The following is a 6,163-nucleotide window of genomic DNA, read 5'->3' on the forward strand; positions in this document are numbered from 1 at the left end:
ACATGGCAATTTCCTTTATTGGAATGAGCAAGTGAGAGCACAAGAGAGAGTGAGAGGAAGATGAAAGTCATAGTCTTTTTTAACCTAATCTCAGATGTGACATTCTGTCACTTTGCCATATTCTATTCTTTTGAAACAGGTCATTAGGTCCAGCCCAAGCACAAGAGGAGGAAATTACACACGATGTGAAAACCAGAAGGTACGGTGCTTAGGAGTCATTTCAGATGCAGCCTACCATAGTAACTCTAGAAAGAAGGAAATACAAAAAGTAAAAATGCTTCAAAAGCAAGTGGTGCAAAAAAAAAAAAAAAAAAAAAAAAAGAATAGGCCGGGCACGGTGGCTCATGCCTGTAATCCTAGCACTTTGGGAGGCCGAGGTGGGCGGATCACGAGGTCAGGAGATCGAGACCATTCTGGCTAACACAGAGAAACCCCGTTTCTACTAAAAATAAAAAAAAAATTAGCCGGGCATGGTGGTGGGCGCGGGTAGTCCCAGCTACTCGGGATGCTGAGGCAGAAGAATGGCGTGAACCAGGGAGGCGGAGCTTGCAGTGAGCAGAGATCGCGCAGCCTGCGCTACAGAGCGAGACTCCGTCTCAAAAAAAAAAAAAAAAGAATAGAAAAAGGAAAAAAAGTAAAAATACTAACTCAGCTAAGAGTCATCATTAAAGAATATCTTTTGTATGCAGAGATGGCATTATTGATGATGATTCCTTTGGGATAGGTGGTCAGGAATAGAAAGACTGCTAATTGAAGTAAGAATACTTTTCACAAAAAGAAAGATGGTTCTATGATTCATAGCCATTGTTCACCGTTTGTAGAGTTTCTTGCTGTTTTTTACTTTACAAACAATTTTTATAGCGAAGCAAACATTAAACATGAATCAGCAAAGTGGTACTGTGATTTACAACTCAAAAACAATTCTGGGATACACCAATCAATCAGTAAGAATTTATTGAGCACCTACATATGCTAGAAAGTTACTGATACTAGAAAAGTATAAAACAGTATCTGCCCTCAACCTGCCCTCGTCTGTGGCAGGTATCAAAAATCTATGCAATAGGAATTAACCCTTTACTAGGGTATTGTATCAGATCCTGGGCTCTAAATTCAAGAGATGACGAAAATGGGAAAAAAATCCTCCAGAGGCATGATTAACCAAAGGATTAAAAATTAGAAAACACAAAATAACAAAAAAAAATTAGAAAACAGAATTTATGTGGAAAGTTTAAAGGCACAGTGCTTACTTAACCTGAGGAAGGTGAAAGTTGCTTCAGTAATCATCTTTAAGTTTATGAATAGTTACAAAGGAGATGGAAATAAATGTTTGTGCCCTCAATGAGAAATCTACAGGGCCGGGTGCAGTGGCTTGCGCCTGTAATCCCAGCACTTTGGGAGGCCGAGGCAGGCGGATCACCTGAGGTTGGGAGTTTGAGACCAGCCTGACCAACATGGAGAAACCCTGTCTTTACTAAAAACAGAAAAAATTAACCGGGTGTGGTGGTGCATGCCTGTAATCCGAGCTACTCAGGAGAATCACCTGAGGTTGGGAGTTTGAGACCAGCCTGACCAACATGGAGAAACCCTGTCTTTACTAAAAACAGAAAAAATTAACCGGGCGTGGTGGTGCATGCCTGTAATCCGAGCTACTCAGGAGAATCGCTTGAACCCAGGAGGCAGAGGTTGCAGTGAGCTGAGATTGCACCATTGCACTCCAGCCTGGGCAACAAGAGCAAAACTCTGTCTCAATCAATCAATCAATCAATCAATCAATAAATAAATAGTTCTGAAGTCCCTTCTAAGTTCAGTTAAGTTCCACATACTGGATAGAGGCAGGAAAATGTGAAAAAAAAAACAGTTAAAAAAAAAAAAGGGAGACAGCTACAAGAGAATTGGATTTCTAATATAGTATATACATTAAAAAGTCTTAGAATACATATATTAAGAGAAAATTGTTTAGGAAGGGTCGAAGACTTTTTTTTTTCTTTAGGGCTTCTTCAAAAAATGTTTCCTCACTGTTTTGACAATATCATGAAAAAAATTCAGTTTAGAATCTAGAATTGACCTGGATGGGATTCAAGGACAGCTGGCAGGGACTGCACAGTCCCTGATTCCTCTCCGACAGTGGGAGCTTAGCTACTAGAAACAGGAACTCAGTTGGTGTCTCGAGTCAGACAAGGAGGGGGAGGCCAGGCCAGAGGTGCCATGGAATTCCCCTTAGTTCTGAATGACAACTTTTAAACCTGCAAGGTCTTTGCTCTGGAGGGAGACATTAACTTTATTATACAGGAAAATAAACAAGTCTGATATCCGCTCTGAAGGGAAATACTATCTCTAAATTAAGGCTCACCTGTAATCCCAGTGCTTTGAAAGACCAGGGCGGTGGCTGGGTTTGGTGGCTCACGCCTACAATCCCACCACTTTGGGAGGCTGAGGCAGGAGGATCCCTTGAGACCAGAAATTTGAGACCAGCCTCAGCAACACAGGGAGACCCCATCTCTACATAAAATTGAAAAATCAGCTGGGCATGGGGGCACGTGTCTATAGCCCTAGCTACTCAGGAGGCTGAGGAATGCACCGCACTACAGCCTGGGCAACAGTGAGACTGTGTCTCAAAAACAAACAAAAAACTATATTTGACTATTCTGAATATACCATATTGAGATAAACTAGCTGTTCTCAAGAGCCCCTTTACATAATAAGATCAGATAAATTATAATTGTTGAGGTTTTTATACCCTTTTTTTTTTTTGAGATGAAATCTCGCTCTGTTGCCAAGCTGGAGTGCAGTTGTGCAATCTCAGCTCACTGCAACCTCTGCCTCCCAGGTTCAAGTGATTCTCCTGGCTCAGCTACCCAGTAGCTGGGATTACAGGTGCACGCCACCACACCCAGCTAATTTTTGTATTTTTAGTAGAGATGAGGTTTCACCATGTTGGCCAGGATGGTCTTGATCTCTTGATCCGCCCGCCTTGGCCTCCCAAAGTGCTGGGATTACAGACGTGAGCCACCATGGCTGGCACCCCCTGCCCTTTTTTTTCTTTGAGACAGAGTCTCACTCTGTCACCCAGGCTGGAGTGCAGTGGCACGATCTCGGCTCACTGCAACCTTTGCCTCCCGGGTTCAAGCGATTCTCCTGCCTCAGCCTCCTGAGTAGCTGGGACTACAGGTGCCCACCACCAGGCCCGGCTAATTTTTTGTATTTTTAGTAGAGATGGGGTTTCACTGTGTTGGCCAGGATGGTCTCCATCTCTTGACCTCATGATCCGCCCGCCTCGGCCTCCCAAAGTGCTGGGATTATAGGCGTGAGCCACTGTGCCCAGCCAGGGTTAAAATCTTTTATAACAATTATTATGCTGCTGTATTAGGAAAGCACATCCTTCCCACTTAGTAACCACCCCATTTAGCCCCCCCAAAGGAGCAAAAGATGCTTTGTTCTTAGATGATTAGTGGAAGATGATAACCATATCTGTACCCATTGGCACCCTTACACAGTATCATTTCTGCTGTGCCTTCCTTTTTGTCAGAGGTAGCCTTCCGGGAGCATTTCATCCATTTGACAGGAGTGCTGACAAGAAACTCTTGGGTGATCAGGATCTAATAAGTCTGTGAGAGAGGTGGTCGTGTTAAAACCCCTTTTCAGTTGTACCTCCTTTATAAAAACTGTGTTTGAAACTTTCCACACCTCTTCTTGGCCCAAAGGTGATTATTTTTGTTCGGAAAATGTGAGATAACTCATCTGAGGTGAGGTTTTCTTTTAGTACTCCCAGGAGAAGATAATATTTCTCTTTTCACTTTGAAAGTTTTCCTTTAAAAATAATTTATTGTTCGTCCCTCTCCAAGATGGCTGCTGAAGACGAGTTACTGCTGCCACAGCTCCCCGAGCTGTTCGGAACCAGCAAACAGCTTCTGGATGATGTAGAAGTAGCGACTGAACCTGCCGGTTCCCGGATAGTCCAGGAGAAGGTGTTCAAGGGCCTGGACCTCCTTGAGAAGGCTGCCGAAATGTTATTGCAGCTCGATTTGTTCAGCTAAAATGAAGATTTGGAAGTGACTGCTTCCACCGACCTGAAGTACCTGTTGGTGCCAGTGTTTCAAGGAGCCTTCACCATGAAACAAGTCAAGCCCAGCAAGCGTCTAGATCATTTGCAGTGGGCTCAAGAGCACTATAAACTACTTAACTGTGCCATTGCTATCATGTGGCAGAGCTTGAGCTGCCCAAAACCAAGAACTCAGCTGAAAATCACACTGCTAGTTCCTCCATGGCTTATCCTAGCCTCATTGCTATGGCATCTCAAAGACAGGCTAAAAGAGAGAGACACAAGCAGAAGAAGGATTTGGAGCATAGGTTGTCTGCAATGAAATCTGCTGTGGAAAGTGGTCAAGCAGATGATGAGTGTGTTTGTGAATATTATCTTCTTCACCTTCAGAGGTGAACTGATATCAGCTTAGAAGAGATTGAGAGCATTGACCAGGAAATAAAGATCCTGAGAGAAAGAGACTCTTCAAGAGAGGCATCAACTTCTAACTCATCTCGCCAGGAGAGGCCTCCAGTGAAACCCCTCATTCTCACTCAGAACACAGCCCAAGCCAAAGTATTTGGAGCTGGTTATCCAAGTCTGGCAACTATGATGGTGAGTGACTGGTATGAGCAACATCGGAAATATGGAGCATTACCAGATCAGGGAATAGCCAAGGCAACACCAGAGGAATTCAGAAAAGCAGCTCAGCAACAGGAAGGTCAAGAAGAAAAGGAGGAAGAGGATAATGAACAAACACTCTACAGAGCTCGGGAGTGGGATGACTGGAAGGGCACCCATCCTAGGGACTATGGTAGCAAACAGAGCATGGGCTGATCTTTCCACAACATGAGAGGACTGAAGGGTGCACACCTCCCACGCCAAGGAAAACCATGCAGTCCTCACCTCCCTGGGCTTCCGCTTCAGCTGTGTACAACGAAGGCAAAGATGCTAAATCTTGCTTTGCATTCAATAAAGTGTCCAGTGATTAAAAAAAAAAAAATTCTTCTGAGATGCCTTCTATGTTCAGTCATTCTGCAACTTGGGCTGGAGAATGATGCTAATTATTTTTGGCTTCATTGGAGTAACTACTGGCCACTTGAAAATTAAATTTTGGCTGGGCGCAGTGGCTCATGCCTGTAATCCCAGCACTTTGGGAGGCTGAGGCGGGCAGACAGCCTGAGGTTGGGAGTTCGAGATCAGCCTGGCTAACATGGTGAAACCCCATCTCTACTAAAAATACAAAATTAGCTGGGCATGGTGGTGCATGCCTGTAATCCCAACTATTTGGGGGGCCAAGGGAGGAGAATCACTTGGACCTGGCAGGCAGAGTTTGCAGTGAGCTGGGATCGTACCACTGCACTCCAGCCTGGGTGACAGAGTGAGACTCTGTCTCAGAAAAAAAAATTAAATATTATGCTCAGTATCTCCCATATTTAAAAGCAAATTTTTCAAATTTTACTTAAGCACAAAACTTCAGTGGAACAGTGAGTTTTCAAAATGTTGCTAGTCCTGGAATCTGTTTAAGACTTGAAGCCGTTAAGTAGAAATATAGTAAGTGTTTGGGTGTGCGGTGTCTCCCACCTGTAATCCCACCACTTTGGAAGGCCGACGCAGGTGGATCACTTGAGGTCAGGAGTTCAAGACCAGCCTGGCCAAATGGTAAAACCCCATCTCTACTAAAAAAAATAATAAAAAGAGCTGGGCGTGGTGGTGAGTGCCTATAATCCCAGCTACTTGGGAGGCTGAGGCAGGAGAATTGCTTGAACTCAGGAGGTGGAGGGTGCAGTGAGCCAAGATTGCGCCACTGCACTCCAGCCTGGGCAACAGAGCGAGCCTCCGTCTCAAAAAATAAAAATAAAAATAAAAATAAATAATAAGCATTTAGGCCAGGTGCGGTGGCTCATGCCTGTAATCCCAGCACTTTGGGAGCCGAGGTGGGCAGATCACCTGAGGTCAGGAGTTCGAGATCAGCCTGGCCAACATGGTGAAATGCTTTCTCTACTAAAAATACAAAAATTAGCCTGATGTGGTGGTAGGCGCCTGTAATTCCTGCTACTCAGGAGGCTGAGGAACAAGGATCGCTTGAACCCGAGAGGAGGAGGTTGCAGTGAGCAGAGATCGTGCCACTGCACTCCAGCCTGG

The 6,163-nt window shown here is 44.5% G+C and overlaps 1 pseudogene across 1 annotated transcript; it reads left to right on the forward strand.

Annotated features, from left to right (window-relative positions):
* Positions 1 to 3,842: 3,842 nt before the first annotated feature.
* LOC116484614 (immunoglobulin-binding protein 1-like) lies at positions 3,843 to 5,016 on the forward strand (annotated as a pseudogene). The gene has a single exon (XR_004252639.3). The product of XR_004252639.3 is annotated as an immunoglobulin-binding protein 1-like (transcript).
* Positions 5,017 to 6,163: the final 1,147 nt, after the last annotated feature.

Source organism: Hylobates moloch, unplaced genomic scaffold (genome assembly GCF_009828535.3).
Source record: "Hylobates moloch isolate HMO894 unplaced genomic scaffold, HMol_V3 SCAFFOLD_16, whole genome shotgun sequence".
NCBI lineage: Eukaryota > Metazoa > Chordata > Mammalia > Primates > Hylobatidae > Hylobates > Hylobates moloch.